The sequence below is a fragment of the Salvelinus sp. IW2-2015 genome, linkage group LG37, assembly GCF_002910315.2.
Source record: "Salvelinus sp. IW2-2015 linkage group LG37, ASM291031v2, whole genome shotgun sequence".
Taxonomy (NCBI): Eukaryota; Metazoa; Chordata; class Actinopteri; order Salmoniformes; family Salmonidae; genus Salvelinus; species Salvelinus sp. IW2-2015.
Window position 1 is genome coordinate 16,910,046 of NC_036876.1, and position 21,899 is coordinate 16,931,944.

At 41.9% G+C, this 21,899-nt stretch overlaps 2 pseudogenes; both read right to left on the reverse strand.

The window, feature by feature from the left end:
- The window catches only part of LOC139023828 (NLR family CARD domain-containing protein 3-like), a 30,201-nt pseudogene extending 10,884 nt beyond the window's left edge, over positions 1–19,317 (reverse strand).
- LOC139023826 (piggyBac transposable element-derived protein 4-like) overlaps positions 1–21,899 on the reverse strand; it is a 350,862-nt pseudogene that overhangs the window by 40,056 nt on the left and 288,907 nt on the right.

Here is a 21,899-nt window from a genome sequence, read left to right on the forward strand (position 1 = left end):
ATCCTCTAGTTTCTAAAACCGTTTTGAATATGTCTGTGCGGTGAACAGAACTCATTCTGGAGCGAAATGCATGACAGGAACTGCGAACGTCTGAAAACTAGACTCTGTTCTCAGAATCAGTTTTAAAGGGGTATCAACCACATTCCTTTTCCAATGGCTCCTCAGGCTGTGACCAGGCTTTAGACATAGTTTCAGGCTTTTTTTGAAAAATGAGCGAGATGTTCAAAAGAGTCAGGTTGTCCTCTGAATGTTTCCTGCGCGAGAGAGGGGCTCCCCATTTCCTTTTCTCTCTTAAAGAATAGGTTATGGTCCGGTTGAAATATTATCGATTAGGTTTGTTAAAAACAACCTGAGGATTGATTATAAAAAACATTGACAGGTTTCTACGACCATTACGGATATTTTTGGGAATTTGTCGAACGGAAACAAGGCTTGGTTTCTCAACATATGGGCAACCCAAATGGCGTTTTTTTTGTTTGATAAAAGTAATATTTATCGAACAAAAATAACATTTGTTGTGTAACTGAGAGTCTCCGTGAGTGGAAACATCCGAAGATTATCAAAGGTATGCAATTAAATTTATTGCTTTTTCTGACTTTCGTGACCAAGCTAACCAAGCTAATATAAGGCTAACTGTTGTCGCATTGATTGCTACACTCACAAAAGCTTGATTTCTTTCCTGTGTAAAGTATATTTTCAAAAATCTGACACGATGAGTGGATTAACAACAAGCTAAGCTGTGTTTTGGTATATTTCACTTGTGATTGCATGATTATAAATATTATTTTTAGTAATATTTATGCATTTGGCGCCCTGCAATTTTAGCGCGTTGTTTAGGAAAGTGATCCCGTATAAAGGGATCGCAGTTAGCGCAGTGAAGTTAAGAGGACATGCGGTGTTTAAAGAAGCCATGTTTTGATTGTTCTTTTAGGAAAATGCTTCTGAGTATTCTTTTGGCAGTCTTGGTCAAGACCTCCTCACTTTACGTCGTCTTGACTTTATGACTTGCTTCTAGTGGTTAACCTCCTCTTTATAAGGGCTGCCTACCCTTAACCAGAGGTCTCTTTTAAAGGGCTGGCCTACGCCTTATACCCAGAGGTCTCTTGGTTTAAGGGCTGGCCTACGCCTTATACCAGAGGTCTTTTTTTTAAAATATATCCACATACCTATGGGTTAGTTATAACCCTTTACTTAATGCTGAACTATATCCACATATCTATGGGTGTAGTTATAACCCTTTACTAAATGCTGAACTATATCCACATATCCATGGGTGTTGTTATAACCCTTTACTAAATTTGAACTATATCCACAATTCGCTCCAAGGTTGCTCAGCAGTTCAGACGTCTTTTTCTGTTCCCGTATTGTTTGTGTCCTGTATATATATTTACACCTCTCTTCACTTATCTTTTATTTATTTTATTATCCAAGAACTCAACTACAAAAGCTTTCCTGCAAAAGCTTTCCTGCAACCCGCTTCACCAATTACTAAAAAGCTAATATTTACCTCAAACTGAAAATCCATTGTGGAAGCCAGCCAGGGCTATTCAGAAGCTAGCCTGAAAGCTAACCAGTAGCTACTCCGTTAGCTAGCCAGAAGCTAATCTGTAGCTGCCCCGAATTAGCCGGTTGCTGCGCTAGCGTTTGTTTTCAGCTGCCCTCGTGTTGTGGTCATCAACTATTCCCTCTAGCTCGATAATCCACCGGCACTTTGTGCAACGCGACTCGGACCGGAGCATTCCGGGACTTCTTCTCTCTCATTTCCCCGGATTCAGCCGCAGGCTCTGGTCACCTGCACCTTGACTTCGCAGCTAGCTAGCTGCAAACCGTGTGACGATGGCTTACGTCGACCCCGGAGCAAACTCAAATCACCTGGAGCTAGCCAGCTGAGGAGTTCCATACCACCCGGACACGTTTCTTTTGTTGCTGCTGCAGATACGGAACCCACCGCGGCCTTCACGTCTGACTGCCGACGTTACTGCCCGAGGGATTTATCCAACTGGCACCTCCGTCCCGACGTTACCTGAACGCTCACCTGAGGCCCGCTAATCGTTAGCTGTCTTATCGGCTGCTACCTGAATAAGCATACCGGACAACTATTATTTTTTTTTATTTTTATTTTTTTTCTCCTTTGGGTCACATATCTATTCTGCCAATTGGATTGATCCCTCTTCCACACGGAACCCCACTACACGGAACCCCACTAACTTACCGACGGAAACGCACGAGGTATCTACAAAACAGACCTCCATCCTATGCTGCTACCGACAGCCACATACCCGCCAGCTGTCTGGATCGCCACGACCCAACACAACACTCTTACTCACTGACCCTTATGATCACCCGATTAAGCATGCCTCTCCTAATGTAAATATGCTTGTCCATTGCTGTTCTGGTTAATGTGTTATTGGCTTATTTCACTGTAGAGATTCTAGCCCTGTTCACTATACCATATCCACCTCTCAGTTCACCACCCACATATGCGATGACATCACCTGGTTCAATGATGTTTCAGAGACAATATCTCTCTCATCATCAACTCAATACCTAGGTCTACCTCCACTGTATTCACATCCTACCATAACCTTTGTCTTGTACATATTCCTTTAAACATTTTATCGGCCCCCAGAAACCTCCTCTTACTCTCTGCTCTAGCAGCTCTAGGCGACCAATTCTCATAGCTTTTAGCCGCCACCCTTATCCTACTCCTCCTCTGTTCCCTCTGTGATGTAGAGGTTGAATCCAGCCCTGCAGTACCTGCTCCACTCCTATTCCCCAGGCGTCTCTTTTGATGACTTCTGTAACCGTAATAGCCTTGGCTTCATGCATGTTAACATTAGAAGCCTCCTCCCTAAGTGTGTTTGTTCACTGCTTTAGCACACTCTGCCAACCCGGATGTTTTAGCCGTGTCTGAATCCTGGCTTAGAAAGACCACCAAAAACTCAGATATTTTCAGCCCCAATTACAAGATTTTCAGACAAAGATAGAACGGCCAAAGGGGCGGTGTTGCAATCTACTGCAAAGACTGCCTGCAGAGTCGTTCTTTACTATCCAGGTCTGTTCCCAAACAATTTGAAATTCTACTTTTAAAAATCCCACCTCTCTAAAAACAAGTCTCTCACCGTTGCCGGCCTGCTATAGACCACCCTCTGGCCCCAGCTGTGCTCTGGACACTATATGTGAACTGATTGCCCCCCATCTATCTTCAGAGTTCGTGCTGCTAGGCCGACCTAAATTTGAACATGCTCAAAACCCCAGCCACCCTACAATCTAAGCTTGATGCCCTCAATCTCACACAAATATCAAATGAACCTACCAGGTACCACCCCAATTCGTAAACTCGGGTACCTCATAGATATCATCCTAACAAACTTGCCCTCCAAATACCACCTCTGCTGTTTTCAACCAAGATCTCAGCGATCACTGCCTCATTGCCTGATCCGTAATGGGTCAGCGTCAAACGACCTCCACTCATCACTGTCAAACGCTCCCTGAAACACTTCAGCGGCAGCCTTTCTAATCGACCCTGGCCGGGGTATCCTGGAAGGATATCGATCTCATCCCGTCAGTAGAGGATGCCTGGTCATTTTTAAAAAATGCCTTCCTCACCATCTTGAATAAGCATGCCCCATTCAAGAAATTTAGAACCAGAACAGATAAGCTACCTTGGTTCTCTCCTGACCTGACTGCCCTTAACCAAACAGAACATCCTATGGCGTTCTGCATAGCATCGAACAGCCCCCGTGATATGCAACTTTTCAGGGAAGCCAGAAACCAATATACACAGAGCAGTTAGAACAGCCAAGGCTAGCTTTTTTCAAGCAGGAAATTTGCTTCTGCAACCACAAATTAACAAAAAATTCTGGGGACACCGTAAAGTCCATGGAGATAAGAACAGCTCCTCCCAGCTTTCCAACCGCTCTGAAGATAGGAAACACTGTCACCACCGACAAATCCACTATATTGAGAATTTCAATAAGCATTTCCACGGCTGGCCATGCTTTCCACTGGCTGCCCCTACCCGGACAACAGCACTGCCCTCCCCTCTGCTACTCGCCCAAGCTCCCCCATTTCTCTTTCTCCCAAATACAGGCAGCTGATGTCCTAAATGAGCTGCAAAATCTGGACCCTTACAAATCAGCCGGGCTAGATAATCTGGACCCTTTCTTTCTAAAACTATCTGCTGAAATTGTTGCCACCCCTATTACTAGCCCTCTTCAACCTCTCCTTCGTGTCGTCCGAGATCCCCAAAGATTGGAAAGCAGCTGCGGTTATCCCCCTCTTCAAAGGGGGGACACCCTTGACCCTAACTGCTACAGACCTATATCTATCCTACCCTGCCTTTCAGAGTCTTCGAAAGCCAAGTCAACCAAACAGATTACCGACCATTCGAAATCCACCACACCTTCTCCGCTATGCAATCTGGTTTCAGAGCTGGTCATGGGTGCACCTCAGCCACGCTCAAGGTCATAAACGACATCGTAACCGCCATCGATAGGAAACAATACTGTGCAGCCGATTCATTGACCTGGCCACAAGGCCTTTGACTCTGTCAATCACCACCACCTCATTGGCAGACTCCGACAGCCTTGGTTTCTCAATGATTGCCTCGCCTGGTTTCACCAACTACTTCTCTGATCGAGTTCAGTGTGTCAATCGGAGGGTCTGTTGTCCGGGCCTCTGGCGTCTCTATGGGGGTGACAGGGTTCAATTCTTGGACCGACTCTCTTCTCTGTATACATCAATGATGTCGCTCTTGCGGTTGGTGATTCTCTGATCCACCTCTACGCAGACGACAACTATTCTGTATACTTCTGGCCCTCTCTTTTGACACTGTTGTTAACAACTCTCAGGCGAGCTTCAATGCCATACAACTCTCCTTCCGTGCCTCCAACTGCTCTTAAATACAAGTAAAACCAAATGCATGCTCTTCAACCGATCGCTGCCTGCCCCTGCCCGCCTGTCCACAATCACTACTTTGGACGTTCTGACTTAGAATATGTGGACAACTACAAATACCCTAGGTGTCTGGTTTAGATGTTAAACTTCTCCGTTCTCCAGACTCACATCAAACATCTCACAATCACAAAAGTCAAATCTAGAATTGCTTCCATATCCGCAACAAAGCATCTTACTCATGCGTTTTTGCCAAACCATACCCTTGCTAAAAACTGACCTCCGACCAATCCTCGACTTCGGTCAGATGTCATTTACAAAATAGCCCCAAAACCCCTACTCAAAAATTGGATGCAGTCTATCACAATGTCCATCCGTTTTGTCCACCAAAGCCCCATTATACTACCCACCACTCGACCTTGTACACTCTCGTTGGCTTGGCCCTCGTTCATACTCGTCGCCAAACCCACTTGGTCTTCCAGGTCATATTTACAAGGACCCTGCTAGGTAAAGTCCCGCCCTTATCCTCTGCCGCTGGGTTCACCATAGCAGCACTATCTGTAGCACCGCCGCTCCAGCAGGTATATCTCTCTAGTCCACCCCCAAAAACTCAATCTTCCTTTGGACGCCTCTCCTTCCAAGTTCTCTGCGCCAAGTGACTGGAACGAACTACAAAAATACTCTGATAATTGGAAAAACACCCTATCTCCCTCACTAGCTTTATAGCACCAGCTGTCAGAGCAAGCTCACATATTACTGCACCTTGTACATAGCCCATCTTAAATTTAGCTCCAAACATCTCATCCTCTTTCCACTGTATTTTATTATTAATATTATTTTGCTCCTTTGGCACCCCATATTTCTTCGTCCACTTGTTGCCACTTTCTTCCGCTCATAACCAACCATTCCAGTGTTTTTTTTTTTTTTTTTTTAGTTTTATTTTACTTGCTGTGTTGTGATTCCACTTCACCTCCATGGCCTTTTATATTTTTAAATTACTTTATACATATAATTATGTTTGCTTCACCTCCCTTATCCTCACCTCACTTGCTCACATTTGGTAATAGACTGTATGTTTTTTTCACTTGTATTATTACTATATTGTTGTTTACTCCATGTTGTAAACTAATGTGTTTTGTATTTTGTCGAAACTTGCTTTTGCTTTATCTATGGCCAGGTCGCAATTGTAAAGGGGAGAACTGTTCTCAATTTGCTACCTGCGCTTAAAAAAGGTTAAATAAAAAAAAAAAAAAAATAAATAAAATACATAAAATAGAGGGAGAGATAAAGGGAGGAGGTTAGTCCAACAGTAAATTATTCAGGACGCGTTCACGTCATTGTAAATGATTACTTCTTTATTTCTCCTCTTTCCCCACTGATGGAAGAAGTAAAGGACACGCAAACACCACACACACACACACATCACACACACACCACTGGGACAGATTACACATCACCACACAACTTGACACGCCACACACACCCTGGACACACACACAACAGGACACACTACAAACTACTTGACACACACAACACACCCACACTGACACAAACCACCACCGACACACAACACATGGATTATGATATATTTTACTTGTTGTGTTCGTACCACAGGGGCTGGGGACCTTAATCTGGGGAGACAGGCTTTAATAATCTGGAGGGAATAAGTGGATATGGCTATCAAAAACACGTTGGTTTCCATGTGTTCCATCATTCACTCTGTTTCCAGACATTATATGATGCCGTCCTTCCCCACAGCAGCTCTCTCTTAGTACTGTCCTTATAATGTGAGAGAGATCCAACAAGGACTTACAATGTATGTATTACTTTTATTTACCTGCAAATGGCAAATAAAAACTACTTGAACTCCTTATGATTTGTCTTGCAGCAACTAGTCTGTTGCGATCTGACAGAGGTGAAAATATTACAGGAATATTCTGCAAAATGATGATGAAGACGTCAACTCAATCCACCCCAAACAACATGCAGTCTTTCCACAAGACTCCCAGAAGTATATAGTGTGACGTTATGACGTTTGACGTTAAAGTAACATCTCAAGAACACACTGCACTTGTTTTATACTGTTTTAGATGGATTCCTCTGTTTATCATCTTGTTTATACCGTCTTTTATGATTTATTCCTCTGTTTATCATTCTGGTGTTTATACTGATTTTAGATGAGATTCCTTGTTTATTCATTGTTTGCCTATACTCGTCTTTAGATGCATCCTCCGTTTATCATTCTGTTTTTATTACGTTTTTAGATGGTATCTTCTGTTTCTAGCATCTGGTTTTTACATACCTCGTCCTCTTAGACTCGCGTATCTCTCTGTTTATCATCTTGTTTTATACGTGTTCTAGATGTCATCCTCTGTCTTCCCATTATCTTTTTTACGATGGCATCCCTCCTGTCTCTCTATCATCTTTTTTTTATACTTTTTTAGGATGGGATCCTCTGTTTATCATCTTTTTTATTACTTGTTTAGATGAATCCTCTGTTTATTCATCTTGTTTTATACTGTTTTTAGATGGATCCTCTGTTTTATCATCCTCCGATGTTTGTGTATTACTGTTTTAGATTGTATCTCTAGTTTATCATCTTGTTTTATACTGTTTTAGATGGAATCCTTCTGTTTATCATCTTGTTTTATACTGTTTTAGAATGGATCTCTGTTTACATCTTGTTTTATACTTGTGGTTAGATGATCCCTCTTATCTCTCTCTTTATGTTTTGATCATTGATACTTAATATCCTAATAATAATCCACTAAGACTTGTCTTCGGGCATTCACTTCCAAGATTGAATCAGAGCATAAACAATCATACTAACTGTACAGGCTAAAGGTGTACAGAAACACTTTTCCAGCCTGAGGTTACCTTGGGACACCACAGACAGATTTCCTGAGGTGTCATCATCAGGGGATAAATTGAAAGCATACAATGTGTAACCCTCTGCAAAATCGTTTCTGTCAATAGGTAAAGAGAGATCTTTTAGATGCCTCCCTGTAGCCAGGAATAGATTGTAAAATTCTCACACAGATATGCTATTATTTAATTGTGGTTTGAAGGCCTTAGTTGGGACCTGACGTCCGTCCTGACAGAGAGCTACGTACTCTGCATTGAAATGCAGATTCTACTCCCCACAGGTATGCTGAATGTTGTCATGGTAATTCTTTGGAGAAGGTCAAGGGCATTTCCTTTCATCAAAGCCTGTGAATGACCCAGACGAAGTGCTGGAGATACAGACACTTCTTTAATAAAACGCGAAGCCCCCAACACTTTTAAACTAAAGTCATCGTCTTGGGCAGACCTCAGACAAAACTCATCCTTGGCCCTTGTTAGTTTGATCCTTAAATCAACCGAATTTAAGAATAAACATTATTGAAAAAAAAAAACATATATATATATATATATATCAGAGTGTATAGGACGTAACTCTTGAGATTCTGCACAAGCCTCCAGTCCTTTGTTTTCACCATTCGTGGGGTCTATAGCTTCCACAGAAGCTCCAGCAGTATCCTTACTAAACAGCCCAGGTCTGAAATGTGTCTTCAAAGTTTCTTCGGAGTAGTTGAGTAAACATTCCAGGATATCCCTATAAGGACAGGTGGCACTGCTATGACTGATAAGGCGTTCACCCAAAGACACATCCACTTGGGAGGAGATGGTAGCTAAGGGGTAATTAATGGGGCTCACCTTGGGGCCTTGGGGCAGCAGGTAGCCTAGTGGTTAGAGAGTTGCTGGATCGAATCCCAGAGCTGACAAGGTAAAAATCTGTTGTTCTGCCACTGAGCAAGGCGGTTAATCACTTACCTTTGATGATATTTGTATGGTTGCACTCAGAAAACACCCAGTTACACAATAAATGTTTGTTTTGTTCGATAAAGTCCCTCTTTATATCCCAAAAACTCAATTTTGTTGCAACGTTTTGTTCAGTAATCCAATGGCTCAATTGCGGTCACAACAGGCAGACGAAATTCCAAATAGTGCCGGTAAAGTTTGTAGAAACATGTCAAACGATGTTTATAATCAGTCCTCAGGTTGTTTTTAGCCTAAATAATCAATAATATTTCAACCGGACAATAGCGTAGTAAATAGAAATAGAAAAACAAAAAGGCGTGCTCTCGGTCGCATGCAGCAAACAGCTCAGGGGACATCCCACTATCCACTCACTCAAAGTGGTCATTCTCCCTAATTTTTCAGAATAAAAGTCTGAAACAATGTCTAAAGACTGTTCACAACTAGTGGAAGCCATAGGGAACGGAATCTGGGTCCTATCCCTTTAAATGGTGGATAGGCTTTCATTGGAAAAAACGCAATTTCAAAATAATGGCACTTCCTGGATGGATTTTCCTCAGATTTTCTCCTGCCATTTTAGTTCAGTTATTCTCACAGACATTATTTTAACAGTTTTAGAAACTTTGGAGTGTTTTCTATGCAAATCTACTAATTCTATGCATATCCTAGCTTCTGGGCCTGAGTAGCAGGGCAAGCTTTCCATCCGGAGGTGAAAATAGTGCCCCCTACCCTAGTGAGGTTAATCAATGTATGATCCATCCTGTGTTTATGTAATTCTGTGTGATTATTTAGGTATTTAGCAAATAAATAGTTAAACAACATTTTGTATTGCTGATTCAACTTGTTAGCCAGGGTTCGTGAAGAAAACCAAGAAATCTACGATGTTCAGATGAGAATGGTGGCGATTGATGATTGACTGCTAMTGATATAAAAGATTACTAGGTCTTTAAGAGTTTATTTGGAAGATAACAACTCTATAAACATTCTTTCGTGGTGCCGCGACTTTCTAGTTAATTACATTTACATGATAGTTTATCAGGTAATATTAATTACAGAGAAATTATTTTATAGAATAAAATGTCATATAACATAGCCAAAAGACAGGACATTACTCCACTGAGCAGCTCTGGAGGCTTTGGAACCACTGGCAGCCAGCCTCAGAAGACCTTCCTCTGATCTTGGAGTATTTCTTCAGGTCAACACATCCAGCTCCTTTTCTGAAGTCAGTAACACAAAGACCAGAGCTGACCACTGTGCAGATGACAGGTTGGCTTCTGAGAGACTTCCTGATCTCAGGTAGCTTTGGATCTCCTCCACTAGAGAATGGTCATTCAGTTCATTCAGACAGTGGAACAGATTGATGCTCCTCTCTGGAGAGGGATTCTCCCTGATCTTCTTCTTGATGTACTTGACTGTTTCTTCATGGCTCTGTGAGCTACCTCTTGTCTTTGTCAGTAGACCTCGTAAGTGCTTCTGATTGGACTCCAGTGAGAGGCCCAGAAGGAAGCRGAGGAAAAGGTCCAGGTTTCCCGTCTCACTTTGTAATGCTTTATCCACAGCACTCTTGTAGAAAGTAACTTCAGGCTCATCTTTTGTTTGCAGTTTGTCCATTAGATTCTCATTGTTGTTGATGAATGAGATGAACACATATACAGCAGCCAGAAACTCCTGAATGCTCAGATGAACAAAGCAGTACACCTTGTCCTGGTACAGACCACATTCCTCTTTAAAGATCTGTGTGCACAATCCTGAGTACACTGAGGCTTCAYTGACATCAATGCCAGCCTCTTTCAGGTCTTCTTCATAGAAAATCAGATTGCCATTCATAAGCTGTTGGAAGGCCAGTTTTCCCAGTGACAAAATGCTCTCTTTATTCCAGTGTGGACCTGTCTCTTCTTTCCCAAGATACTTTTTATTATTCTGTTTGGTATGAAACACCACAAGGTGTGTGTACATCTCAGTCAGAGTCTTGGGCATCTCTTCTCTCTTATGTTGCAGCATGTGTTCAAGGACTGTTGCAGAAATCCAACAGAAGACTGGAATGTGGCACATGATGTGGAGGCTCCTTGATGTCTTTATGTGTGAGATGATTCTGCTGGCCAGGTCCTCATCACTGAATCTCTTCCTGAAGTACTCCTCCTTCTGTGGGTCAAGGAACCCTCGTACCTCTGTCACCTGGTCAACACACCCTGAAGGGATCTTATTGCCTGCTGCAGGTCGGGTAGTTATCCAGAGGAGAGCAGAGGGAAGCAGATTTCCCTTGATGAGATTTGTCAGCAGAACATCCACTGAGGTTGACTCTGTGACGTCACAACAGATCTTGTTATTCTGGAAGTCTAGGGGCAGTCGGCACTCATCCAGACCATCAAAGATGAACAGAACTTTGTACTTGTCGTAGTTGGAGATTCTCGATTGTTTGGTTTCCATTGAGAAGTGATTAAGAAGTTCAATCAAAGTGTGTTTGTCCCATTTCATCAAATTCAGCTCCCGGAAAGGGAATGAAAATATAAATTGGATATCCTGATTTGCTTTTCCTTCAGCCCAGTCAAGAATGAATTTCTGCACAGAGACTGTCTTTCCAATGCCAGCGACTCCCTTTGTCAGCACAGTTCTGATACGTTTGTCTTGTCCAGGTAAGGGTTTGAAGATGTCGTTACATTTGATTGCAGTCTCTGGTCTTGYTTGTTTCCTGGTTGTTGTCTCAATCTGTCTCAGCTCATGTTCATTATTGACCTCTCCTGTTCCACCCTCTGTGATGTAGAGCTCTGTGTAGATCTTATTGAGAAGTGTTGGGTTTCCTTGTTTAGCGATCCCCTCAAAAACACATTGAAACTTCTTCTTTAGATTAGATTTCAGTTCACGTTGGCATATCACAGCAAGGTCATCTGAATCTAGAAATACCACAGACGATATTAATATTACGTCTGTTTAAATAACTACAGTATTGTAGGACTGTGTTATGAAGTTAAATTACAATAATTTATTCTCTTAACTGTCTGTATGAATGTGTAAATGTTTTCTGGGTGTGAAAAGGAGGAGGACAACATAAATAAATACAGTATGGGGATGAGATAGTTGGATGGGCTATATTACAGATGGGCTATGTACAGGTGCAATGATCTGTGAGCTGCTCTGACAGCTGGTGCTAAATATGAGTCTCCAGCTTCAGTGATTTTTGCAGCTTGCTTCCAGTCATTGGCAGCAGAGAACTGGAAGGAAAGGCGGTCAAAGGAGGAATTGGCTATGGGGGTAACCAGTGAGATATCACAGTAATTATTAATGTTTCCTCTCTCTCCCTTTGCCTTTCTGTCTCTATCTCTGTGTCTCTCTCTCTCTCTCTCTCTCTCTGTCTCTCCCTCTGTCTTTCTCCCTCTCTCATTGTCTATCTCTCCTCTGTCTCTCCTCTTCTCTCTCTCTAAATTACTCACCACAACACATCTCTGTGCTACTTGACAAGGTCACTAGGTATTGTGTTAAGGCTGCTACAACATTTGAGTTACACAGCTACTTTAGTTGTACTTTAGCTACAGCTTTTAAATGTTATAAAACAGCATTCAACATGAAGCAGACAGCTCTTACTTTTCTCCAGTGTGTCAGCAAGCTCCTTCTGGTTCATTTTCCTCAGGACGTGCAGTGTGATCTTCAGAGCCCCCTCTCTGGCACTGCTCTCCTGCTTCTCATCTTCAGCATCCACCACTTCCTTATCCTGCTTCTGACTCTCAAAGCCTTCTGGGAGTTCTGGACTAAGAATCCTCTTGAACATCTTCAGCTCGTTCTTCACAAATTTCAAAATATTCTCTTCAAGCAACTGAAATGAATAAAGTAAATAAGTTAAGCAAGAGAATAAATGTTTTCTCATTAACACATTAATGAATGATTGACAGATCAACCTTCCTTGAGGCAAAAAAAAATATGTACATGACAGGACCACATACACTGAATATGGAGGCCAGGTCTGTTTGATAACTCTGGGAAGACTGACCACTGAGAATCTCTGACTCTGATCTCTCCTGTTGGTTTCTGTGGACAAGACATGAGATTACATCTCCTCATCCAGGGAGTGCACACACACACACACACACACACACACACACACACGGAGGGAATGTTGTGTTTGTTTAATATTGTTTCAGGATTATGAAAATAGACAAAAGGATTAGCCTATGGATTATGAAAATAACAAAAAATAAATGGGAAAATGGGAGAGGAGAAATGACTAGAGACAGTGTTGTTTAACTCACTGACCATGACCCATGAGTTCTTCTTACCTTTTTTCAGAAGAAAAGTCTCCCTCTCTAAATAATATAGGGGGTTCCATAGACTTGTCACTCTTCATGGACACACAGCTGGGTACAGGGGAGGCTGGTCTCTCCTGCTTGATTGGDCTTCAACACAACAGAGACAACAATTACATCTCTCATCTACTCTGAGCTCAAAATGGGAAACATATGAAGAGTTTCATTCCAAAAAGCTATATATCCATCTTCAGAAATGTTGGTAAATTATCTTCTGTTGTTTAAAGAAATTATGAACGAGATGGTGTGTTTTTTCACTATCTAATCATGGAATCGGGTTGTTCAATGACAGACATGTATTTGTTTAAAATCTATCACTTGATGGTTTCATTTCAGAGAGACAAATAGTCCTGTTTTTTTCCTAATTGCTATATATCTGCCTCACTCATACAAATAAGTAGTACAGCTAGGTTTTATACAGTAATAATATACATCTGCCTCACTCTCAGAGAAATCAGTAGTACTGCTGGGTTTTAAACAGTAATRAKATATATCTGCCTCACTCTCAGAGAAATCACTAGTACTGCTAGGTTTTACACAGTAATAATATATATCTGTCTCACAGAGAAATCAGTAGTACTGCTAGGTTTAAAAAAAAAAATGCTTAGACAGGTTTTGATTAACAAAATAATCCAAATTATATTTAGTACTATAATTGTATTTACTAACATAATATTATTACTAAAATAGTTTCTAAAAGTGTGCTAGTCTACCCTACCCTAGAATTAGGGTTAAGGCTAATATAGATTATACGTACGGTTAGAGTTTCAGTATAGCACTTTGTGACATCTGCTGATGTAAAAAGGGCTTCATAAATACATTTGATTGATTGTTAGGTTTACGTTTTTTTAAGGCAAAAAAATAGTATGGGTTTATAGCTCTCTTGCTCCTCCATGTGGCCTTCTGTGGGTACTACACAACTCATTCGCGACACTTGCTTGGGTCATAATCTGAGTCTAGCAATTAGCTAGACCTATGCATTATACGATGCAGAATTCGCTCAATTGGAAACCTACGGATGAAGATTTCGATGCATATCAAAATACCCAGCAGCCACTTAGAGAAACAACAAGTGTTATTTCCTAATTAAAAAATGTCTTCTGGCTGTTTAAATCATCCACATTTTGAAAAAGAGGACAGGGATATGTATTTTGTTTAGGTTTTATACCTTTTAAAGGGAAACAAATATGGTCAACCGTGACCAGAAAATGTTTAACGTTTGATGGGTATGCGCTAGCCACCACTATCACTGGTGGTCACCACAACGTGTACACAGGTGAACAGTGAGCGTGCTCACAAAGTAACTGTAACCCGGTTTATAACAAGTTACCTCAGCGTTCACGGTTAATGATGTCGGGTCTCATGGATGACAATAGCGAAGCTGCCAAAGTGACACCAGAACAATGAGCTGGGAATAGAACGTTCAGAAGGTGAGTTGATGTTACGGTGCTCAATAGAACTAATAGGAGCTGGCAGGGTGAAATATTACCTAAAATAAGGCCTGTTTTTAAGGCCACAATTACTTCATAACTAGGGACTTAAGGTAATGTTATGAAACAAGGCTCCATGGCAGATGTAATTAACTATTTTTCATCAGAAGAAAACTTTGTTAAAAATTTCATGCGTCCAGCCTACTTGAGGCGTCCCGAAAATAGTATTCAAAAGTTTGGTCCTTGGACACAGAGGGGTTAAACACTGAGACAGAGGTAGCCAGCATCCGTCAACAAGAGAGGGAGAAGCCCTCCACGGATTTAACAGGTGGAAGAAACAACCGGGGAGCTCCTTCGGTCCACAAGAAATGCAGGCAGCCGGTGATGATGTAGTGGTAGCTATGATAACTACGATGCTGCTGGTAGAGTTGCTAGCTAGATTACCTAGCTGTACCAACTAGCTTGGCTAGGTAGCAGGTCGTTCGTCTGTCCCTCGTCTCGATGGTGATGACGAATCCGGTGAACCACAATTTGAAWGAAGGATAGTGAGTTAAAAGGATCTGGCTACACTCATACTGTCCCTGACCGTAAAGCAAAAAGCAAATTGAACAAAGAACTTTGGTGTCTCAACACTGTAGTGAACTCCGTCGTTATTCCCCAAGAGCACCTCAGACAACTCTGCGCGTAACCGGACAATATGCTTGGCGCCACACCGAACGGGGACGTGGACAGTTCTGTACGGGAACGCGGGAAGTTCCAGAACAGTGGCACAAAATAACTAAACCAGTCTTTACAGTAGGTTACTTCCTATGCTTCCTGGCTATGTTTTGGTCACTTTTGAATGCTGGCGGTGCTTTCACTCTAGTGGTAGCATGAGACGGAGTCTACAACCCACACAAGTGGCTCAGGTAGTGCAGTTCATCCAGGATGGCACATCAATGCAACTGTGGCAAAAAGGTTTGCTGTGTCTGTCAGCGTAGTGTCCAGAGCATGGAGGCGCTACCAGGAGACAGGCCAGTACATCAGGAGACGTGGAGGGAGGCCATAGGAGGGCAACAACCCAGCGGCAGGACCGCTACCTCCGCCTTTGTGCAAGGAGGTGCACTGCCAGAGCCCTGCAAAATGACCTCCAGCATGAAAGGTGCCCATATCAAACGGCCTGCTCCTCAGTCATAGTTCCTAATATTTGCATATTATTATTAGTATTGGATAGAAACACTCTAAAGTTCTAAAACTGTTTGAATTATGTCGTGAGATTATTAACAGAACTCATATTGGCAGGCAAAATCCTGAGTTGAAATCAAAACAGGAAGTCAGAAATCTGAGCCTGTGTGTATTCACCAGAGTCCCTAAAAAATCCACTTGAGCTATTAATGATGTTGCACTGCCTTGGGGTTCCACTAGATGCCAGCAATCAACATAACTAAGTCAATGACTCTAATGTGAAGGGGGTCGAATGAGAAAGAATTTAGTATGAGGTGCCATGCATTCAACACGCGCGTTCACGTGAGAGGCAGCTGTGTTCCATCTCTCAATTAAGTCGTTTCCGGTTGGAACGTTATTCAAGATGTATGTTAACTACATTCTAAAGATTGATCAGTACATCGTTTGCCATGTTTCTACTGACTGTAATGGAATGTTTGGACATTTCGTCACGTATTAGTGGTCGCGCTTTGAGACTTTGGTTAGGGTTTTGGTAAACAATTCGAAAGTAGCTAATTTGACATAAATAACGGACATGAACGAACAAATCAAGCATTTATTGTGAACCTGGGATTCATAGGACTACATTCTGATGAGGTTCATCAAAGGTAATGAAACATTTATCATGTATTTTCTGGTTTCTGTTGAGTCCAACATGGTGGCTAATTTGGCTAATCACCTGAGCTCCGTCACAGATTATTGCATGGTTTATTTTTACGTAAAGTTTTTTTGAAATCTGACACAGCAGTTGCATTAAGGAGAGGTATATCTATAATTCCATGTGTATAACTTGTATTATCATCTATATTTATGATGAGTATTTATGTTGAAACGATGGGCTATGCAAAGTCACTTGATGTTTTTGCATTTAGTGAATCTAGTCGCCTCAATGTAAACTCAGATTTTTTGATATAAATATGAATTTAATCAAACAAAACATGCATGATTGTGTAACATGAAGTCCTATGAGTGTCATCTGATGAAATAATCGAAATGTTAGTGATTCATTTTATCTCTTCTGTTTTTGTGAAGCTATCTATAGCTGGAAAAATTGCTATGCTTATTGTGGTTTTGTGGTGACCTAACATAATCGTTTGTAGTGCTTTCGCTGAAAAGCCTATTTGAAATCGGACACTTTGGTGGATTAACACAAGATTACCTTTAAAATGATATAATACACATGAATGTCTGAGGAATTTTAATTATGAGATTTCGTGTTTTGAATTTGGCGCCTGCACTTGGACTGGCTGTTGTCATATCGGTCCGTTACCGGACTGCAGCCATAAGAAGTAAAAATAACTAGTTGACCCTCCTTTGGCAGCAATAACCTCAACCAAACGTCATTTTTTCGGTGTTGCGAATCAGACCTGCACAACGGTCGGGAGGAATTTTGGACCATTCCTCTTTACAAAACTGTTTCACTTCAGCAATATTCTTGGGATTTCTGGTGTGAAGCTCTCTCTTGAGGTCATGCCACAGCATCTCAATTGGGTAGAGGTCAGGACTCTGACTGGGCCACTCCGGAAGGTGCATTTTMTTCTGTTGAAGCCATTCTGTTGATTTACTTCTGTGTTTGGGGTCGTTGTCCTGTTGCATCAYCCAACTTCTGTTGAGCTTCAATTGGCGGACAGATAGCCTTACATTCTCCTGCAAAATGTCTTGATAAACATGGGAATTCATTTTTTCGTTGACGATAGCAAGCTGTCCAGGCCCTGAGGCAGCCCCAAACCATGATGCTCCCTCCACCATACTTTACAGTTGGGATGAGGTTTTGATGTTGGTGTGCTGTGCCTTTTTTTCTCCAAACATAGTGTTGTGTGTTCCTTCCAAACAACTCAACTTTTGTTTAATCTGTCCACAGAATATTTTGCCAATAGCACTGTGGAACATCCAGGTGCTCTTTTGCAATCTTCAGACGTGCAGTAATATTTTTTGGTGGACAGCAGTGGCTTCTTCCGTGGTGTCCTCCCATGAACACCATTCTTGTTTAGTGTTTTACGTATCGTAGACTCGTGAAAAGAGGTGTTAGCATGTTCCAAAGATTTCTGTAAGTCTTTAGCTGACACTCTAGGATTCTTCTTAACCTTATTGAGCATTCTGTGAGCAATCCATAAACAATATGTCTTGTGCTTTTGGCAATGATTTATGTCTAATAATTGTGTATAAGAAGTGCCATGTACGTCTGCCTAGTATTTTGTCTTCATTTTGGCAGATTAACTCATGCTTATTTCTGAAGATTAACTCAGGTTTTCAAGCCAGAGGCTAAGGAGTTGGAGCTGTGACAGGAGTTGGACCTGTGGCCGAAAGGTGGCAGGTTCAAATCCTGGGCCGGGCGATGGAAAAAACGGGAGGAATTGATCTGACCACTGGAAAGCTGCTGGGTTCACATCCTCAAAACATTAACCTTTCGTTGATCAGAACTCTAGAGGTTCTTCTTCACTGAACCCAAAAATATATATAACATTTTGTGATTCCATATTTTAACGAAGTGATAGAAGCCTTTTTGGTTCTATAAGGAAAAATATTTTCGGAGAAAGTATAATAAATACGTTTTTCTTTTCATTATTTAATTATTGTCACGTCTTCTCCTGTTCCGCMCCTCCGGCGTACGACGTCACCGGGACACTAACCACCGGTCCTGGGATTCATCATTACGCATACCTGGCATTCATTATTACACACACCTGTTAATCATTATGATTCACACCTGGACTCCATTACCTTCATCGTTTCCTCCCCTTTATAATTGACTCTCTTATGTTCACTCACCAGTTGGTATTATTATTGTGTACCGGCGTGTAGCCCCATGGTATTGTCTTGTTCCTGGTTTTGTTGTTTTATGTAATGTTGCACCTGCCTCCYGACTCACAGCTCAATTATCACAATTATCTACAAGTTRTCCCTTTGGAGCGCAACATCACGTTGTTAAAAAATAATCCTAAATTGGGCRTGGCTATAAATTGAAGGGCGCAATAAGTGTTCGATGAACATTGTTTGGCAACGTTGTAGGCAACATTATTGGGAAGGGACTTGATACCTACTATGCCAAAGATATTTAGAGTTGTTAAATGGGTGTGAAGAGTGTGTTGATATAACGGTAACATTGTCAAAATTCTGCTGTAACAACCATCAGAATTGGGTAAAAAAAAATGCATTCCATTATATTAGGCAATAATTAAGAGTAGGCAAAGTGGTCGTGTCATGTGAAAATTCTATCAAATGTCTTACATTGCAACGAGTACAGTCAGGGTGCCGTGGAACCCCTGCAGTACCTCCACAGACCCCGGATTGAGCACCCCTGATTTAGCAGATGCTCTTATCCAGAACGATTTACAGTAAGTGCATTCATCTTAATTAAGATAGCTAGGTGAGACAACTATATAATACAGTCAAATATACAGGATATGAACCTTCCATTCCAGCTAAACATTGGATATATAGCGTTTTGCAAAAAAAGATTATACACATCTCAAATATATTTAAAACTCTGAGAACAGTAATATTGAAGGTACCCATAAGCAACCATTTCTGATTAAAAAGCAAATGTGATATTTTTGGGAAACAGCATTTTGGAAATAAACTTCATAATTCTTAGACAAAATGTTCATCTCACCTCTTAGCTTTGGTGTCATGTTCCCCAGAGAGACTCATTTTAGAGGCAGGGCCTCCCTCCTCTCTCTCCCCAGAGAGACTCATTTGAGCAGGCCTCCCTCCTCCTCTCTCCCAGAGAGACTCATTTTAGAGGCAGGGCCTCCTCCTCCTCTCTCCCCAGAGAGATGATCTCATATATTAGACGCTACTGACCCCAACAATAAACACGAGATCCAGCATGTTGGTTGTGGTATCACACAGTAATTCTTGAATGTCAATTGTTCTCATTTTTTTATTATCTCTTTTGATAAAAACATTACTAACAGACACATCCAAACAGTCAGGGAATTGAAGCATCACATGAAAATGTACTTGTGACATTCCATCTCCATGGTAACTGTCAATAATAAACAAGTCACTGTTTGTTAAGGTAATTCTAGACATTACAGCAGCAACAATAATAATAATAATAATAATAATAAGTCACTGTTTGTTAAGGGTAGTTATAGACTGTACAGCAACACAAGGTCATGTCTCACACTTATTGTATTCACTAACATATAGGACTATTTATTGTCTTTCAAGCTGTTATTTTCTAACGTATCTGAGAATGTAGACAGAAGGGCTAAAACGGACATGATTGATCTGAGGGGACAATCATTGATTCATTTCTGACCCAACCAACCTCTACTCACTGGACCCTATTGATTCACTCGATTAAGCATGCCTCTCCTTAATTTCAATATGCCTTGTCCATTGCTTTCTGGTTAGTGTTTATTGGCTTTTTCACTGTAGAGCCTCTAGCCCTGGCTCTCACTATACCATATCCAAACCTCTCAGTTCCACCACCCACATATGCGTGACATCACCTGGTTCAATGTGTTTCTAGAGACAGTACTCTCTCATCATCAACTCAATACCTAGGTTTACCTCTGTCTACGTATTTCACCATCCTACCATACCTTCTGTCTGTACATTATTCCTTGAAGCTATTTTATCCGCCCCCAGAAACTTCTTTTACTCTCTGTTCTAGACGCTCTAGAACGACCAATTCATCATAGCTTTTAGCCGTACCCTTATCCTACTCCTCCTCTTTCGTCTGGTGTGTAGAGGTGAATCCAGGCCCTGCAGTACCTAGCTCCACTCTCATCCCCAGGCGCTCTCTTTTGATGACTTCTGTAACCGTAATAGCCTTGGTTTCATGCATGTTATACATTAGAAGCCTCCTCCCTTAAGTTGTTTTGTTCACTGCTTTAGCACACTCTACCAACCCGGATGTTTTAGCCGTGTCTGAATCCTGGCTTAGGAAGCACACAAAAACTCTGACATTTTCATCCCCAACTACACAGATTTTCAGACAAGATAGAAACGGCCAAAGGGGTGGGTTGCAATCATACTGCAAGATTGCCTAGCAGTTTGTTTTTACTATCCAGGTCTGTCCCAAACAATTTGAACTTCTACTTTAAAATCCACCTCTCTAAAAACAAGTCTCTCACCGTTGCCGCCTGCTATACGCACACCTCTGCCCCACGTGCTTCTGGACACCATCTGATTCCAACTAGTGCTTGCTAGTGTGACCTAAACTGGGACATGCTTAACACCCAGCCATCCTACAATCTAGCTTGATACCCTCAATCTCACACAAATTATCAATGAACCTACCAGGTACCACCCAATTCCCGTAAACACGGTACCCTCATAGATATCATCTAACCAACTTGCCCTCCAAACTACACCTCTGCGTTGTTCAACCAAGATCTCAGCGATCACTGCCTCATTGCCTGCATCCGTAATGGGTCAGCGGTCAAACGACCTCTCCACTCATCACTGGTCAAACGCTCCCTGAAACACTTCAGCGAGCAGGCCTTTCTAATCGACCTGGCCGAGGTATCCTGGAAGGATATTGATCTCATCCCGTCAGTAGAGGATGCCTGGATATTTTTTTTTAAATGCCTTCCTCACCATCTTGAATAAGCATGCCCCATTCAAGAATTTAGAAGCAGGAACAGATATAGCCCTTGGTTCTCTCCTGACCCTGACTGCCCTTACCACACAGAAAACTTCCTATGGCGTTCTGCATTAGCATCGAACAGCCCCCGTGATATGCAGCTTTCAGGGAAGCAGAAACCAATATACACCAGGCAGTTAGAAAAGCCAAGGCTAGTTTTTCAAGCAGAAATTGCTCTCCTGCAACACAAACTCACAAAGTTCTGGTACACTGTAAAGTCCATGGAGAATAAGAACACCTCCTCCCAGCTTCCAACTGCATTGAAGATAGGAACCACTGTCACCACCGACAAATCCACTATAATTGAGAATTTCAATAAGCATTTTTTTCACGGCTGGCCATGCTTATCCACTGGTACCCCTACCCGGTCAACAGCACTGCCCCTCCCCTCTGCTACTCACCCAAGCCTTCCCCATTTCTCTTCTTCTCCAAATACAGTCAGCTGATGTTCTGAAAGAGCTGCAAATCTGGACCCCTACAAATCAGCCGGGCTAGATCATCTGGACCCTTTCTCTTCTAAAACTGATCTGCTGAAATGTGCTGCCACCCCTCATTACTAGCCTTTTCAACCTCTCTTGTGTCGTCTGAGATTCCCAAAGATGGAAAGCAGCTGCGTTATCCCCTCTTCAAAGGGGGGACACTCTAGACCTCAATAACACTTACAGTAATCTCTCCGTT